We start from the raw sequence: 19,987 nt of genomic DNA on the forward strand, positions 1-19,987 counted from the left end.
GGCTTTCTATAAAAGCATCTCCCTCAGACAGGAAAAGCTCCCATCCTCACTGAATTACAGTGCTCTTTATTGACTTCTTGTTCTGCATTTGGTTGCACATTCTGTGCAGGCATATAGATTCTAATATGATACTAATGCTTCATTGCAGACATACAAACTGCAAAAAATGACAGAAAATGGAAAAAGGTGAGATGGAAATAATATTGAGAAAATTATAAATGGCAATAGTAGTTTTAGGTCAGATTTCATATTGAATAATCAGGCCATATATAAATATATAGCCTGATTATTCATATATAGCCTATATATTTATATATTCTTAGAGATAGTACTGCTTTTTAAATACAGTGTAAACACCTGCTACGTACTGCAACTTTGTTTGGATGTGTTTTTAAAAAAATACACAATGGTATACATTTTGATGTGTTGTGATTCATAGCAGCTTTAAAGAAAATCCCTTCCTCAGATGTTATCTGGGTTGATGTAAGGCTTGTAAACATTTCCCATCAGTTTGATCTGTCTTGTTGGTGTTTACTAGTAGCCTTGCCTGTCAATTAGCTGTCTTCTTAATCTCCAGCCCCCAACACGGGAGACTGTATGATGCAATGAATGATCTGATGGTAAAATGATCATCGAGCCGACATTGATAGCAATTTGGGAGGGGTTGGATATTACTTTTTCATTAGGATTATGAGGCCTTATGTTAGACTGTATGTTAAACACATAGAAATCAGCTTTTACAGATGTTAAGAAATACACAACAGCAGTAGTGGACTGATAGAAGTAGTTAATTGGTGTATATTTAATTACCAAATTACATGTTACAGCTATTTAAGCTACTATTCAGTGAACATACCTTTCTAACTTTAGCATTACTATGAAACACTTTGTTGGTTGTAAAGCTGAAAAACATACACTTATTATGTAGATTACAGCTGTTCACTCTTTCTGTGTCTCTGGTGAAAGAGCTAACCAAGTTTGAATAAACATGGTACCTGTTTGTCTTCAAGCAGGTACCATGTTATGGTGGAGAAAAAAATGTAAAAGCTGCAATTTCTTCATGCTGCTTCAAAGACTTGAGAGTCTTACTCTATGCCTGGTGTTGGCCAAGCATGGCTACCTACAGTTGACTTGATTTTAATAGCAACAATGTTCACTTCCCCACACAGCTGAAGAAATGTTATTTTAAGATGTTTAGCTAGAAACTTGATTGAATTTGTCCCTCGGTGCAGAGACAGGCTCCATTAGGCAGCGGGCAACAAGGTCTAGGCACAGACCAGTTAAAGAGATAAGAGGGGGAGCTGCCAGTGTAGTCTGGCCTCAGACCCAGAGCAGTGGTTTAGGGAATAAAGCTCCATAATTGCTGATCCAGGGTCAGGTATATAGCCTCCCTCTGTCCAACCCTTTTTTGTTTAAGTAACTTACAGCAGTCCAGAGCAGGGAGCACAACCGTTTGTGGGTGTGTGGATATAGGAGGGAGGGAGGGAGGGAGGGAGAACAAGGGTTAGTATGGAAAAGAAAGAGGAATCTGTTTCAACATCAGGATATGGCAGCAATTGCATCTTAAGCAAACTCTGCTAAACTGCCTCTGTAAGTTTGGCATATCTGATTGAAGTTCTTTCAGTCATCAACTTGGAAATTGTTTGTGACAGTAACAAGCTGCCTAATCACTTGATTGATGGATGGGAGGAAGGCTGTTAGATTGTTAGATTGACATTTCCATGACAGTGAGATTGTGTTTTCAAAGTTTATCAGACTAAATTGTCCGGCAGTTCCACCCTACTTCTCTGCTGTATTTATTTAGTTTCTCCAAAAGCCTCTATCTGCTATGACAATTGTACTGCAGTTCTGTTTGCTGTAGGAAGTGGGTGTTTGTGACAGTTGGCTGTCTCAGTGTTTTATGTGCCTTAAGTCTGTGTGTGTGTATCTGACTACTACGGCCCTCTTCTCCAAGCCCTTTGCCCCTGGCCTCTATCTCCTGCTTTCTCTCACAGTAATGAAGCCTGCCTTTAAGGAACGGGGTGCAGGCATCGAGGCATCACAGATTAGGTCAGTGGAACGGCTAGCGGGCTGAACATGATGGATGAGGGCCAGAATGAGTTTCTGCCGCGGCTGTATTGTGAAATCTTTTCATTGTCACCGATGGGCCTAGGAGGGCCTGATGAATGAGGGAGCAAGTGTCAGAAACGCCCTTCCACTGCTCCCACTTCTACTCCTTTAATATCTCCCTAAGCTGCCTGGCTGCATGCCTTTCTGTTCCACCCTATCTGACCGTCCGCCCGTCGGGTCACTGCAGTATTGATAAAAGTTATTGCTAAAAATAGGGCAGGTCCAGATCAGAGCAAGCAAGAGAAATCACTAATGAGAGAAAAATGGTGAAGCCAATGGAGTCATGGAAATGCTGTCAAACTAGGAATCGTGTTTGCGCCAGTCTTAAAGTTTATAACTGTGCAAAACAAGTCTTCTTGCTCTTTCACACTCTGTTGTCTCTCTTTTCTCCCATGCGGATGGACCTCCTGCTTTCACAGAGGAAGAGCGAGAGGCAGCGAGGTGGTGGTAGTGTGTGTGTGGGGGGGTGTCTTTATGGGAAACGTTTGTGACCAGCGTGACAGCTCTGCTTGATGGATGGGCCGCCTCCATCTGGTTGCAGTGCATGTAATAAATATCCATGCTCGTGTTTGACCTCTCTCACTTACCAGACACATCTTTCACTTTTGGGACATCCAAGGGGGACTCACAATTATGCTCTGCACTCTCCACTAGCCGGGGTGTGGGGGATAGCAGCTCTGTTTATGGGCCGCAGCCCAAGGGCAAAGAGTAAAAAAAAAAATAGATAGCTGTAAACAATGCTTCTGCCGCCAGGAGAATTCTCCACCATTCAATAACCTTTAACACCTCCTAAGCCCTCATCTCCCTGAGCTGGTTGCCTGTGCCCCCAGAATGCACTGCAGCTCCATACAAAATGCCTCCATCTTTTGAAGAGTGATTTAGCTTGGTCTCTAAAGCATGGGTCGAAGGCTCAAATGCCAGCGCCTGTGAAAAACTTGTAAAAAATAAACAGTAACAGTGATAAAATGTAAAAAAAAAATTGGAAAAAAAAAATCCAATTTTGCCTTGTTAAATTCAGTGCTCTGTTGAAAAGATTTAATCATCTATCATTTGGAGAAAGGTTATTTCTGAGGCCAACTGCATATGTGTTTGAGCTTCTCTAAGGTCAAACTTGCTTAGTTATGCTCCCACCACTGTTTTATTTATACTGGAAAAAACAAATGTTCAATAGCCATTACTATTCCTCTTTAACTGCTCATAAACAGCAGTTGGTGTGTTTGCGCTTAACAGTGACCCAGTGCATTAGGCTGGCCAGCTTCTCAGTAATAGAAACAGAAAGGCAGCCATTGGATTTTAATAAACCTGGATAATAATGAGGCCGAAAAGCTGAGTGAATTGTAAAGCAGAAGGCTAATGAAGTGCCTATGAGGGCAGTATGTGAGAAATAACCTATAACCTATTAAGAAACAGCCTTACTCCCTCTGCCTCAGTCCTACCCCCTGATTGAATTAGTGCACTCTTTAATTACTGAGCATCCAAGATGGGAGCTCTGAATCTAATTGAACTTTTTCATGCTAGCTGCACCCCAGCCAAACAATTTGTTCTGTAAAAACACTCTGACTTAGACTCCTTTTTTGCATTGGTTTTCACAACATTAGGACTGTCTCAGGAATTTCCAGGCTGTAAAGAATCAAATCGCAAAGCATTATTCACAATAACGCATATGTTATAATCGCAGGGAGAACTTACTTAAAATTCAATCCACTTTGGCATCATTATCATGTATCAACATAATAAATGAGCCCTTCAGAGCATGGTAATTATAATTTGATAAATCATCAGCAGAAAATTAACTGGATGTCAAAACATTCATTGGAAAGGGTGATGAATGGAGGATGATTGTGGTGATGAATTGTGTTAATCTGCGCAGTATGAAGCCAGCGAAATGGCTAAGCAGCCCAAGATGGATGGGCCATAGAAGCTGCAAGGTCAGGACACACAACTGCAGAACAGAGGGGAGAGAAAATAGGAGGGAATGAAACAGGGAGAACAGAAAGGACTCTCTCGTTCTCTTAACTATCTGTCTTCTCTCCACTGCAGTTCTTTGTGCTTGGGTTCAGACATTTGGGGTTTGACAGTGAAGTTGACCTTATAGTCTACTTTTTTAAAGATACTTTGATCATTTTAATAACAATGATGCTTATAACATTGAAGGGCACCAGCCACTAATGCCTCCTAGTTAATCATGTCAAAATGGCCTTCTAGTACTGCAATAGTATGCTGAATTTGATTAATGCCATTGTAAGATCTATTGCATGTCAATAACTTAGATATAAATGCTTATATTTATTTAACAGGTTTTAAAATACAGGTCCTCTTTAACCAGCATGTTTGCCTTCATAAAATGATGGGTCTGGGCTCATTCCTACAGTTATATCCAATATTGTATTCAATGGTGTCTACTTTTCCCTTTCTAAAATGATTTTGTTTCTGTTGTTCACTGTATAATGATTGTTTGCATTCATAGAGTAACTCCTTGCAATACAAGTATTTTGTTCTTGTTAAACTGTTGGTCAAACTGTCAATGCACATTTGATAGCCTCTGACTTGTATTCCTCTCCACCTTTGTTTGATACAACAGTCTACCACATACAGTACATGTTGAAGAAGTGAGACTACCAGTGTGTCCTGAATAGTCAGTAAGTTTCTAATACAATGGAAATAAATTAAGATGACCCCAAATTCAGCCTCTCATGCTTTGCACAATGCAAAAAAATGCACGCTTCCAAAAAGCTCACTTTAGGGTATTGAAATACTTAGGGTACTGCCTGTGGTTGGGTGATTGGGTCTAACTATCTGTGCAAAGAAGATAGAATATATATGTGCATGGAAAGCCACTGAGGCCATCTGAAGATAAAGAGTGACCAATGCATCAAAGTAAAGCCAAATGTACTGTATAGTTTGGTGGGGTGTTTTGGCAGGTCTCTCTCTGTTGATACCTTTGGCATAGGAACTGATTTATAGTTCAGCGTAGGATGTAACCTGTTGTGTAACCCCTATTGTCATAGCACCACTGCTAGAGTAGATGAATGTGCCGTACACTGTCAGTCAATTTTGTGCATTCATTATGCATCTGAAAGAATGACGTTTAGTCTTTCTTTGACATGTTTGTATAGAGCAAAGATTGGAACGTTTGGACTGGAAGTTGGTTTGCTATCAAAATTTACTTATATACTACTAATATCTCTGATACCCATCTCATAGTATGTGTAATCTAACTATAAATCGAGGAACCTCTGTACGTGTGTGTTTCTCCAGCATGCGCAGTAGGGCAGCAGAGCACGTAGTTGCTACATCCCTAGATGGCTGATTGCGGTTCACCGGCTCTGCTACCAACCAAGAGCCTACAAGCCTTTGTACAACAGCGTTGGCAGGTTCATAACAGCGACTAGCAACAAAACTAGCAACTTGCTGTAGATGAGGGACGCCAGTATTGTCCTGAGAGAGTGAGGTCTTTCTCTCTTGGGGCCGCAACAGCCACCTCTCCCGGTCACTTCTGACTGAAGAGCAGCAGCGAGCCCAAGGGTGCGTCATGTTGTGGGCCAGCACCTTGAATGGCAGTTCCGCCACCTTCTGTGTGTATGTGAATGGGTGAATGAGAAGCAAATTCTAAAGTACTTTGTCTGATAAGGTAGAAACGCGGTTACCAATGACCTTCAAATTAGTTGTTCTTGAGAACGCTTTGATCGAGCACGCCACCTGACAACGCCGCAAGAAGCAAAACTGGAGACCGAGTGTTATAACTGCATTTTGTGTCACAAGTTTATGTGAATTTACACAATAAAGTTGTGGAAAAACAAATACTGGAAACCAAGCAATCGGCCCATTCCTACCAGGCACGCACAAAGGGCACTGCACTAGCTACTGTAAATGTAATTTACAACACCTGATGAAGATGCATAAATCAGACTTAAGACCGGAATCTTAACCAGGGATTTCAAAGTCAGCCTACGACAACAACTACAAAAAAATCCTTGCAAACTAAACATAGCTACTAAGTGTGACTAGACTACTTAACTCTGCTTAACCTCTCGTAGTTCATCATCCTACTCATTACTTCTAGTTGGATCATGTTCAGAATTTTGCTGATCTTTCTGTTTGTGTGTTTTAGTGGTACTTAGTATTCCTCTGTTTGCCATTGTTTTACTTTGGGATTGACGCTGTTTTACTTCACAGAGAAACTAATGTATTAGAATTCAACAAAGACATTGGCATGGGGTATGATGTTCCTTGCCTACGTTATTTTGTTTTCGGTTTTGAGATATAGTTGTTCTAATTGCTTATGGTACTGTAGCCTAACAAACAATTAGCAAGGCTATTTTAGAGTAGAAATCAAAATGTAGCATCAGCAAGCAACAGTTTTACTTAGCTTGCACATCTCCAACTAGTTTACCATTAAGACCCTTCAAAGACCTAATGAGACATCAACCATACACATGGCTGAATGTAAAAAATACTATTTTATTCCTATTTAATATTTAAATAAATATAGTACACTAACTTTATATCGCCTTCCTAATCTATAGTGTGCAGTTCTATGTGGTAATACCTCTTACACAAGACTACAATATCATAGTATATTTCCATTCAAAGGTTGTTGAGCTTGTGCTTAAAATGGAAGGGCCCTCACTGATGATAATGAAGGCTTTTTCTACAAATAACAGTAATTACATGTCACCACTTTTTGAAATGTGACAAAGCAGACAATGTTGCTTTTTCATTATGTTGACATGCACTTCATCCTTTCGTTTAGTTTCTATTCGTTATGGCCTAAGTGAACATGTATAAACTGACAACTGCACCTAATGTTGTTATTCTCCATTTGTGGTTTAGATATAATATGAAGCATGTTTTTTTGTATCAGTGCTTGTCCATGCACATGACCTCTGTGTGAAGAACGTATCTTTGGTGGCAAGTCTGTACTGTTGCTGAAGTGGCTTCACCACACAGAGATCAAAAGTTCCCTTTCACATCCTGTGTCATTTCTAGCTGGGAAGTATTAATCTTATACAGAGCTTCAGACACCTCTTATCTTGATGGCAGGTTGACATGTGAGGGGATATTTCGTCTTGATTCCAGCAATGAATGCAGCACACAGGCTATCACTTGGCCCACGCTGCATATGGAAGAGGAGAAATCACACCTTTCTTTCTGTGACTTCCATTTTCATTTGTGCTCGCTCCACTCACTCTTTTCTCTCTCTTTTTTCTCTCTCCTGGAAATTATCACCAGCCTTGTCAGGAGCCCTGTCAGATGGAGGAGGAGAAATGTGTCACACTGCCTCTTAAGTTTCTGATTGTCTAAATGACACAGAATCTCATCATACAGCTGTCTCCCTTTCTGACACTACAATTACCCATAATTCCCTATGTCATTCACTGTCTCAAGGTTAGTATTTTATATTTTGAACAGAGGGTGAGGACATTTACATTTGGAGGCTAGAATAAAAACGGGACTAAAGAAACACAAAGTGGTGTGTGTGTGTGTGTGTGTGTGTGTGTGTGTGTGTGTGTGTGTGTGTGTGTGTGTTTGAAGCTCCCTCATTTAACTGGGGTTTTCAAAGGTTCAGTTTGCTTATTTAGCAAGCAAAATGGTGTCTGGTTGAACTACAGTGTAACTTAAAATACATATTATAAATCACCTTACCCCATTATCTATATGACTTTTAATCATGTCACATCGTTTCAGCTGATGCCGTTAATGAGCTTTGGCCACCAAAAAAAAAGAATCCTTGATACTACCCTTCAGGAAGTGAGTGTAGTCTGTCCCTCTTGACAAAGTGTGCTCAGTGAAAATGGTCCATTATCATGCCACGTTTTACTCCATCATCTCTGATATTCGTATATGGTCTCTGGGTTAAACAGTACATCTTCCCATCCTTTTTACCCCATCCCTTGAGTAAAGTGTTCTTCAAAGGTATATATTTCACTGCAAGCTGACAGCCTTGACACCATAATTGACCTGAGAGCTTCCATCTTACTCTTTTGAAATTCTCCGTTGTAATGTGTGTCAACTAGATAAAATGATTCCCATCTCCACCTTTCTTTGGATTTCCATTTGCAACAACGGCTGACTGACTGACTGGCGTAGGCTCCATTATCATTCTGTTTGAATGTCTGTGATCGAGGGGAAAGATGCGAATGGCTCCATTGTTTGAAACAGGTGGCCACACTTAAGTCCTATACATTTCTTAAGCATGTGGAGCTTTTAGATGGGTTAAATAGTTTGTGATAATGTTAGGTTTTTATTCATTGTGAATAATGCTTTGCACCGCCTGACAGCCCGCCTTGTCTGTCTGTCAATGTGTCATGGTTTCATGGAGACAAAATTGATTTTAGGCTTTCATTATACTTCCTAATGAGCTCCATAATGTTCATCTTAAACTGGAAAATGATGAAGAGTTATAATAATGTACATTTTAACCTTTGAGTTCTGCCTGTTTTTTGTTATACATTTATGAGCAGAGTAGAATGCATTTAGGTCTGATAACTAAATCCCAAAATAATATGGTAAAGGTGTTTTCATATGGGCGTATATACCATAAATAACTGGTTTCAAGCTCATTTAAGTTATTGTTCCCACTTGCATCCTAATAACGAATGCTGGTCTGTCCTCTTTCCTGTCTTTTTAAAAATGTTGCATCTGTTACCTTTTATGTTTTTATTACCACAGGGTTTCTATCACATTTATCATGTCACTTAAATCAACCATCAAAAAGAATGAAACTTATTTTTTCCAGTAACAAAACAAACCCCTTTTTCCTAGTTGTTTCTTTTTCTGTTCTTTTTTGCTTCATTTTCACATGTGGCTATAAAAAGCCATGCTCTGTTTTTGAATGCCATGCCATATTATTAAGTTTCACTCGTGAATTGTGAATTTAAGACATGTATTCCGCTTTCTCCTTGGCTAATTGGGAAATTGTTTGGACTGTCTCTATCCAGGGCCTGATGCCCCCAAATGTGTCAATGTGCTGCCATGCTACTGCTAGAGTACATGTCTCCTGGATGGAATGGGGAATGTTTTTAGAGCTTTGTTATTAGATTAATTAACACTGTATTGACAAACTGTGTTAGCATTGCGTGATCTTTTCTCACCTTTGGAGACACTCTTTTTCTTGGGTTTTCAATCATAGGAATAATGAAAATAGTTTCTTTTTTAAAGTGCAACATCAGAAAGTGAGAGGTAACACTTTCTCTTTTCTTGAAAAGGGTTTTTGAGGAACCTTTTATTAAAGCAGTGTACTATGTGTTGAACAAATGTGACCCATATGTTTATTTTGCCTTTGTCCAAGCTTACAAAGTGGAGGGAGGCTTTATGTGCCTGAGTAAAAAGGTTTAAGGGGAAGCGGCACTTTTTGGGGGTGAAGCTGGGAGGCTAAAACAAGCTTTAAAGAGGGTCCAGTCCCACTCAGGTTCACTGGTAAGCCTGTTGGACATCTGGCTTTGTTTCTCTTATAGGCTCCTTATCAGTGGCCTGATGCGGTTGTCCTCTCGCATGTTCCTCTTGTACCTCAGCTGGGCCAATTCAATGGCCTAAGTGCTCAAATTGAGCCATTTTGTCTCACTTTGAAACAAACTAGGACCTATTATACGTGTGTTTTTTTTGTTATTTTTATTCATACCCCTCCTCCTTGTCTCCCTTCCACGTTAGCCTTGGTCTATGTAGTTTATCAGTCCCCCGTGTCTTTCTCTGCTCTGAAGTTTGAAGCGCTAGCCTTGTGAGAGGTCAGTGTTTCCACTCCAGCAGTGTCAACTTCAATCTGGGGCGATTTGGTGTGAAATGTGTGCCATGGTGTGGGGGCTTGCAGGTCAAAGCCCCAGTAATTGATGTTGCTTATTCATCTGCTTTTCCTTGTCTACTCTCACCGTAGCACAGCAGCCGTTTTTGTTTGTCGAAATTGTTTGAAGATTTACTGTAGGTCTTAGAGCCCTGAGAAGCATCCCCCTGCTGCACTTTGTCTGTGTTCCTACCTAGCAGGGGGTTCAGCACTGGGGACACACAATGGTGCCTACACAAAAGAAGCATTCCCCAACACAAGGCCTGGAGGACATCTCATAGCATGATCCTGAGCGCTAGGGGACACACAATGGCGGAGGCACAAAGGAGGCTTCTCTTAAGACAGGACTCAGAGGACATGCCACTAGCATGACAAGCAGGGCAGCTCTCACTGTAATTAGCCATGGAGCCAGCCTGACCAATGGCCCTATGAGATCAATGAACTATCAGTAAACAGTATTAAAAAAAAAAACAGAAAGAGAGGGAAGAGGGTTATTGGCAAAACGTTGGTCTTTTGATCCAGCAAACCTAATAAAAACGAGTGGTATAAGGCCCTACTTAGGTAAGACAGCCATGTTTGAAAAGCATATACCTCTGTCCATTGAACTCTTTGGGTCTGCTGATCTCTCTTCCACTCTGTGCCTTCTGAGGAACGCTCCCTGCTAGCTGAGGCGCAGGATGAAATGCTGGATCTGTTTAAGAGCAAAGAGGAACGTAATGATGGAGCCACGTTTAATCTGGCCCTTTAGCATGTCAGGCGGCAGCATGGGTGGTATGTACTCCAGGGCCTTTGAAGAGGGGCGATTTAGAGAAGAGATTTGGATCATTACACAATAAAGAACACTTCATAAGTACTGAAGTGAGTTGGAGAAATGACGGTTAATGATGTTGACAGCAATTCACCTCCGCTGAATTACAGAAAGATTTGACTCAACTTGCCTTCTTTAATGAGCCTCACTCTGTAAAGGTAATGGGCCAGCGGTAAGACACGGAGAGAGGCTGGGAGGAGAGAAAGTGAGAGAGAGTGGGAGGGATTTATTCTTTTTTTTTATTCTCAGGGAGCTCCACTGCTGCCGTGGTTTACGCTGGGCTGATCACATACCTCCCTTTTAAGCTGTCTTGTCAGGGAACTACAGAGACAGAAAGGCCATCCTCAGTAAAAAGAGATAGCTACTGCAGCAAGGTCGTCTTATCTCCAAAGTTGTGTTTCTATCTTTATAGATTGTTAAAATAAATGTCCTCCTTGCTTTTTGCATCGTGACTGGTGCATACTACATGAAAGTAACTTTTGGAAAATGTTTAATTACGTTCAGATATTCTGCAATTACACTTTGCCATTGTGAAGTTTGTCATAATGCATAGGGTGTTTGCCCATTAAATGTCCATCATTTACTATGGTTTTCCTCTAAGTCTGTCTTCTGAATTGTATTTGCTTGGATCAAATAAGCCTATTTACATTCTTCCGGAGCAAGGACACTGATTCCTGCCTACAGCTCGCTTGCTGTTTTTAATCATGCATGTTTATGTGCAAGTTTGTGACAAAAAGCTTAACTGACAGTGTGACTGTTGATTTGCAGTTCTATTTTTATCTGCATCTGCTGTCATCCCATCAAAGTAGCATATCTGTCTGTGTCTTTGAATGGCTCACGCTGAATGATAAATATGTACATCCAAACTGGGATCCAGTGCCAATTATGCATTGACAGAGATGTCACAGAGAATGTAACATTTAAATTAAAATGATGGCATTCAATTTCCAACTGCCTTGTGCGATGACATGTTCTATTATCTCCTTTTGAGGTGTAAGACAAGGCAAAAACAACAGCGACGAACGAAGGAACTATCCCAAAGGTCAAATCAATAACTTTGTTGTTTATCTGTTTTTTTTTGTTGGCACACCTACATGTCAATCATTAATCATATTAATATACATGTTAAAGCCAAAGCACACTCCTGGTTATTGTCATCTTGGAAAATCTCAAGATCCTCGTTACGTTACCAGATTTGGAAGGCCCTGAAAATCTTCAAGCTTCTAGTAAATGGAGTCGCAAGCTGAACTGAAAACATATATGATGTGACAATATTGATACATTACTAGAGTTATATTCATTCTCTATGATGATTTTACATGAGCAATATTCTATAATTATGTTGTACATGGGAGTGCTGCACACTCTAAGTCAGACAGGGGGGAAATACAAGGCTTTATATTTTAATTGGCAGGAATACTTGTCTAATTATCACTTTTCTGTTTGCTCTTCATGCTGAGATTATGTAATTATCTTTTTGAAACATTGTGGAACGATATTGCTTTTTTTGTGTGCCATTTCTGAGATGCCTCTGTACCTGACACTCAGCAAGCCACTTTAATAATATGCTAGAGCGGCAGCTAATTATATCATAATAATGGCTTGATGAAAGCAATAAGGCAGGCCGGTGAATGAATGATAGCACTGTTAGACTGCCCAAGTTATATCTTTATCTCAAATAATTGTAATCACACTAAACAGGAAGTTCTTTAATTACGCATGTGTTTATTCATTTGGAGTCCTTGCATTTGTTATCGTTATGCAAATTGGAGTTCATACTAAATCATATGTTTCTCTGCAATGATATTTTCAGCCTTTTTTGAATCCCTTATCAAGTTAATTACTCCATGTTAACAAGCCCCCCCCCAGCTAGGGTATCCCAATTAAAGACTACGCCTGTTCTATTTGTGGGATTTGTATTTGTTACGTGTGTCATTACATGTTCTCCTGCAGAGCACAGGTTTGTCAGGGGGGAAGAACCACTAGTTAGACCCCTGACTGAGCTTCCAGATTTCCTCCTGTTTCGACAAACGTTCTAGGCTGACTGGTGTCGTCTAGTTATGGGATCCTTTGCAGAAAAGAGGCAGGAGCACAGCTGACATATGCATCCGCAGGACCTACAGAGGGGGGGTGATCTGACTGAGGGCGCGCCATAGACTGCTTTCGAAACTTTTTAATTAGCACTAATTACCTTTGCAGGAAAATGTTGGGGCTTGAAAGGATTTGTGTCAGCAAGTGGGAGATCAAAGATTGTGGTGCTGTGCATTTTAATCTGAACACTGAGGGGTAATAGGGAGCTGTTTGAGTGTTAGAGAGAGGGAAGGAGGGAGAGAGGGTGAGAGGAGGAAGCAAAGCGTCCCAGGTGGTACTTGAGCAGTCTACCTCTAGTAATGTTCTCTACCGATCACACCACAGGTCCCGTCACATTATAAAATTTTCCACTAATATAAAGAAATTAACTAACTTTATGGTTTAATTGAATCATGGCTTTCCCTCACTTTGTTAATTGTCTCCTTTATCTGTGTGCATGCATTCCTCAGTGTCAGTATGTGTACACGCCTATGATTTTGTGTGCACCGCTTCATCAGACTGACAGGCATTTCATAGAGGTGTTTTTTTAATGCATGCCTGGACATCACTGTGGCAGGGTCATCCATCAGACTTCAAGACAACATCGATCATTTGCCATGAAGAGAGCGCGGGGTAGTGATTATTTGCTATTAGGTGGATGCTGAGGCATACAAATGGCTGGCAGTTGACAGTTGAACTCACTCAAACGTAATGCGGGATGGCTCCCCCTCTCAGGGAAATGTTGACAAGCACTGAGCCTGAACACTGTAATGACAGAGCGTACAGGCAGACTGAGGGATTCTTCCTCACAGATCGCAACATATATTATTTAATGGTTCCTTTATTTTATTGCAAGAGTGCACAGGTTCATTTCTAGTTAGATATTCTGTATATTTTATATTTGTGCATTTTTTTTATGTATGAAAACATTGTTTAATGTGGAGTGTATTTATAGCAATAGACCTTGGCTGATTGACCCTGTCACTATAATGTTGGAGTATTATATACACGTAAAGTGAGGCTGTGTAGCATGCATGAGAGCTTGTTTGTGCCGCATTGATGTCCTCACTGACTAAGATGCCATCAGAGAATTGATTTTCAGCTCCTGCTCACTGAGAGAGGAGGGTGTTTGTCATGTGGATAGGCAACTAATCTTTCAATACAAACATTCACAAGACGCATGGCCATACTGTGAGCACAGTTCAGGCATCCCTTGTTTAATGATGTATTTCCCAGTGTACAATTTAGTGTTGTACATGGGAAACAGCTGCCATTCTGTCTGGCCATGTAACAAACCTCACTTGCTTAAACTTTAAAAGAGACCTTTCTGCAGTGATCTCTTCATTTCTTTCTTCACTGGGAAAGGAGCAACTCTTGCCTACCTCTCAATCAGGTCATTGTTGGAGCTTAGACTTCATCCCAGGCAAAACCGGGGTCAAGCAAGGCTTATGAGTTTGGTCCTGACAGGAATGTCTGTCAAGTCCTTATCCCTTGGCCAGGGTTGATCCATGGTCATTAATCAGACAGGGGTTGGAGATGCAAGAAGAAGCATGAGGCCAGGTGATGCTGACCTCAGTACAGTAGCTTTGATTTTGTTTGGCCCTGGCTTTGTGTGTGTGTGTGTGTGTGTGTGTGTATGTGTGTGTGTGTGTGTGTGTGTGTGTGTGTGTGAGTGAATTGACAGGATCAGTCCCTGTCTAGTCTCGCTTTGCCAGACCTTCCTCCACTGTGGCGCTTCGGAGGAGGGTCTGGCAAGTCCACACGGCATTCCGGAATGGGAGGAAAAGCCTCTGCAAAATACTTGTTTTGGAACAACGTGTACGTTCAAAACTTGTTTTAGTTGTGCAACAGAAAACTCAGATTGAACAGATAGTCCAGCTAGCTGTCTGGATTTATCCTGCAGAGATCTGAGGAGCTGTTAACCATAGTCCTCATAAATCCACCAGAGTTCAAAATATCAACACAAAGGAAATGTAACGCAACGGAAAACCGGCCAAAATTAGTGAAATCTGGCAGAATTTCCGTCTGCAACGGAGGAATCACGGAAGTGGAACATCAAGGATATAGACTAGTCCCTGTCCTATTCACAGTGATCTCAGCCCCTCTGTAAGCGCTAATGACATTGAGAGAGAATATTAACCTCACACTCTCAGCAGGAAATATCCACAGGGGTAGTCTATAAATCAGACACTGCAGGATCCACAGTGGTATTATCATTCAAACACACCAAAGCTAGCTTTAACTGTTCAACGGACGCGCTATGGTGTAGACATTTTTGACAAGTTAGTCTGGACTTCTCGCTTAATAACATCATATAGCATGAAGTAATGATTAGTGCTGATATTTAACTGCTTCATCAGCAAAGAACTTTGCTAATTATATTTCACAGATTTCTTCTTGCTTAAATTTGTTTATGCTCTCTAAAAAGATATATTTTTGTTTTTCAAATGATGCAACCCTGTGTAAAGTTCAATCTGACATACATACCACCTCCAATTGACAGCTTTGTAGGCTATCAGGAGCAAGCATAGCACAATATTCAAAACAGATTAAGAGTAAACCCACATAAAGAAGAGATTTGCTGGCGGCGCCAAACGTACTCTAATGATTTTCATTGCCATTAATAGTAATTTGCAGCTGCCTAGGAGGAGACGTGTAATCCCCTTCTCATGTGTGAATTGACATGCATTCAGGGAAGGCTTTGTGTGTCCTGGACCTGTGATCTTTAAATGACTGCCACCTGAGGCCTGGCAACACAGAGAGAGGAGTGCCACACTAAGCAGTGAATGTCTACATGCAAGTGAGATAGGGGGTGAGAAAGGGAGAGCTGTTGGGGAGATAGAGACAGATAATGACAGTCTAATTCACCATTGCCATCAGAGATGCATGTACAGAGCCGTGTATAGGCCATAAACTGTAGCTGGGAGGAAAAGTGCTGGAACAGACCTGATCAGCTCTAAGTGAGGTGGTAGGAGGGATGTTGAGGGGTTGCGGGGCATTAATTTGCTTTACAGATAATGTCGTCATATTTACCACAAGCTAATCTTGATAATGTTTTGATGCTGTGATTTGGTGTTTTTTCAATGTTTATTTGTGTTTTGTGTTGTGGGTTAGAGCGATGAAATAGAACTGTGTTGAACTAATGGAGACTTTGTGTAATAATAGGATATATATGTTATCCACAATTATTTTGCTTTCACAAAGCTGAATAATTATCCATTCACACTCACCACCACTCTTTTACACTACAACAACATCAGTTCTATCAAGTCCCTTAGTATCATATGTAAAATTTTGAGATTTGTTTTTTATAAACTATAAAATATCAAAACATTGGGTGAAATACATTTACTTCTTCTCACTGAATTTTTGTCTTTTTTTTAAAGTGTTAGTAAATGACATAAATATGCACATGGATCCAGTTGTATTGTGGTATTTAGACTTAATTCTGAAAATAAGTATATTTCTATTGGAAACTGTCAGATAATTACTTTGATTGTTTTAAGATAAAAAGATGCCAATCTGGGAACAAATATATGGTAGATAGGGTAATATAGCTTATTTCTTGAATTACTGATTAAGATTGAAATATGTGTTTCTATGTACAGAGTGGCAACAACCATCAGAATATTTCTTGACTATTTCAGGCAGAATAGTTCTCCTGCCCTCCTCCATTCACCTTTTTATTAAGTTTATTAAAGCCAGTCCACATACTGGCTTTCTCAGGTCCAGTTCCTTTTCCCATTCATTACAGTACCTTATCCTGGCAGGCAATCTGAAGTGTGCTCTGAATAGTCCATTATGCACCTATGAAGGCCATCATGGCCCCAGTATTGGTCAATTCATCAAACATTTATCTGTTGCCTTCTGAACAGGATGTCATTATGCCTGTCACTCTGCAGATTTGGCCCTCCATTTGGAAAAACAGTGCTTTGCTTTTCTGCACCACTCCCACCCTTGAGAGGACATCAGCCCTTTAACTGTAGACTGCAGCTGAGGGCTCTCCAGCTTTTCAAAGTGTTTGTTCTTTTTGATACACATTAGACTCAGGAACTTTTCGGTTTTTTAAGTGTTAGCTGCAGGGATGTTGCCTCTGTGATCTTTATCAACATTTCAGTAATGTGGAAGACTTTCAAGGTTGTTTTACATTACATCTCTGTAATATACAGCTGAGACAAACTCCACATTTGGCCTATTGTCTTCAGAGTTCTAAAAATTGCCAACTATAATTCATTTAGGCAACAGTTTGAAAAGCAGCAGACATAAGAAGGGAGACTGTGCAACACATGTAAAAGAGCCAAGGCTGCCCTTCTCCATTTTTCATCTGCTGCCTGAGGATATATGACATGACACTAGCGCACACCATTGGCAGGAGTGACTGACATTTCAGCCAATAATGGTCAAGAGTTTTCTTCCCTCTGTTGTCAGCAGTGGTTCATCAATCACTATGTCTGCATTAGTATTAGTGTATTGATCTCTCTGGGTCAGTGTCTCCTCTTCAGTGTCCTTGTCTGGTGTCTCACATCCTCCCCTGCTTCCTGTGCTGTGTTTCTGCTCCAGCTAAATATATAAATGAATATAGTATATGTACTCTGTTTCCTCAGTAGACAGGATCTCAGGATAATGGAGATTTCAACACATACATGCACTATTTACAGTATGTAAGCTCAAAAGCACACACACTGATACACACAGGGCCATATGATGTATGATGGTGAGCTTACACAGGCTAAGTGGTAGTCAAAGTATGAAGACAGCCAGGGTGAAGTATTAGCTCAGACAATGAAGCTGATCATAATTATCTTAACAAGGAGAGGATTCATTGCCTCACCTCGTTAGAGCTACCGCCTGTCTCTGTCTCTGTCTCTCTCTCCTGCTAGTTAGAGGTTTATAAAAGCGTATTTGATCACATGTTACTATAGGAATTAAAACTTACATTTGTACAATGACATGATGCAAGAGTAAATTATTTTTCATATAGTATTTGTAAGAATTTCTCTTAGTGTTTTTAGTAAAATATCCTACCTTTTTTTTCATCGCTATTAATATTCATGAAGATAATTGACTGCCAGTTTTTATCTGTGAAATTACATAAACAGATGTATGAAACATGCCAAAATTGTAGCAGAAGTATTAGGAATAGTAGTAGTAGAAGTATTGGCCATTGCAGTTGCCATATACATTACTAAATATATTCATTATCATTATCATCAAACTCTTTTTGAATTACATCAAATAATGCTAATATTAGAAGAAAATTTATTTCCTGTAAAAACCTGTGTGTTGTGTATTATGCCTTTGCCATTTACCAAACCTCTACAGCATTGGGACTCAAGTCAATTATGCTCATTGGTTTTGTTAAAAGCAAAGTTGCTCCCCGTTTGTTAAGAAGTGAAGGACTTTTACTGCAGTGGTTAAACTTTGTTAGTTTTCCAAGCCACTCATTAAAACAAGAAAGCTTATAAAAAGTAGTGAAACGAGCTATGGAAATCTGAGGGAATACAGAAAGCTGGAGAGTATTAGAAGTTCAATCCCTGCACTGTAGTTAATGCTGGATGGGACTCAGTGGCTCTCCCCTGGCTGTGAATTTAACTGATTAAATCAGCCAGTGCACGCAGCAGTGGTGACATGAAAACAACAATTAATAAGGCTCCCTCCTGTGCCATGCAGCTCCTTTTAACCGAACAGCTAATAACATAACCCACAGGACTGCAGCCCTTCATACACACAAACACACACACACACACACACACACACACACACACACACACACACACACACACACACACACACACACACACACACACACACACACACACACACACTTACACACACACACACACACACACACTTGCAAGTGGCAATAGTTTGGTAGCAATCTCTGTTAACTGAAAATGCGATAATGTTTATCCAATAGGGTTTGTGCCTTACTACACATTGAGTAAGAATATATTTGCAGATAAATTGCATGTTGTACCAAGTTCCCTGTCAATACAAACAAAATAACTGTGCTGAGAAAAATAAAGTTTGTTTTTGAATAGTTTGTTTGGGCAAAAAGCCCTGTAAAAAAATAATTTATCAGCTAAAATCATGGAAAATCTAATCTAATCTAATCACACTTGTGGCTAGCAAGTGTGCGTGTTTGCAAAATGTTGGTGCCTTTTGAAAACAGGCAGCGCAGTCAGCCTCAATTGCAAGTCTACAATGAATTGCCTATGTGTTGTTTTCTACCTGCGAAGATAGTTTCAACATTTGTAGTTTAAAGTTGCTGCCAGTGTGTCCAATCCGGGCCAAAGGACTACGTCTAGGTGGAGTACAAGCTGATTGGCCAGGAAAAGCAAACAAGATACAGCAGATGGAGCACACAGTTGGTCTGACTAACTAAAGTGCCTAATAAATTGCTACTTACTGACTAATTTGTTGGACATGTCAGCATCTTAATAGATCCAGGTGTATTTTTGTACACTGCATTATAATGCAAGTACTCCGTCCTTTCTTTTTCAGTATGTAGTTACTTTTTCCGTAGTGAATGTGACGTTATGCCCTGCACCTACGCCGCTTCTTGGTCCCTGCCATGCATTTGCAGATTGTCATGATAAAGGTGTTATATTTACCTAGCTCTATGTCGGTGTGTATTATGGCAGCCATTGACACTAGTTCACGCTGCAGTTTGTCATGTTGCGATGTGACACTTTTCACTGGAATTTATATTTGTGTAACCTAACGTCAAGGTTTTTTTGTCTTCTTTTAAAACTAGAAACATTCTGTACTATACTTGTAATGTAGAATTTAGAAAATTCAGAGCTTGGAGTAAATAAGTATTAGATCCACTGAAATATTGAATAATTAAAAAGCTGGTGTTAAATTAAAAGTACCTGTTGGGTGAACTGTAAGGAATAATTCTTAAGAGGTATACAGTCAGTATGTGTCAGGTTCTGGCAGATTTAAATGTCAATGAAGTAACCCAGGACACTTTAACATGGCATGATGACAGTGTGAAGGATTAGACAACACACACACATTGCCTTTGTGCACCTTCCATGACTTGAACTTTGCAGAGCCCTAACATCACTCCTAACACCACCCTCCATCATTTTTATGCTTGCGTGAATGTGTATGTGTGTGTGAAAGAGACAGAGAGGGAAAGAGTTGAGAGGACCCTTCAACCCTCTTTGCAATTTGTCAAAAAAAGAAAAAAAAGAAAAGTCCTTTGATGTTAAAAT

General features: G+C 40.2%; 1 protein-coding gene across 3 annotated transcripts in view; it reads left to right on the plus strand.

Moving 5' to 3' along the window:
* The window catches only part of lrmda (leucine rich melanocyte differentiation associated), a 218,034-nt gene that overhangs the window by 123,563 nt on the left and 74,484 nt on the right, over positions 1-19,987 (plus strand). The window lies entirely within an intron of this gene.

This window comes from Etheostoma spectabile, chromosome 17, assembly GCF_008692095.1.
Source record: "Etheostoma spectabile isolate EspeVRDwgs_2016 chromosome 17, UIUC_Espe_1.0, whole genome shotgun sequence".
Lineage (NCBI taxonomy): Eukaryota > Metazoa > Chordata > Actinopteri > Perciformes > Percidae > Etheostoma > Etheostoma spectabile.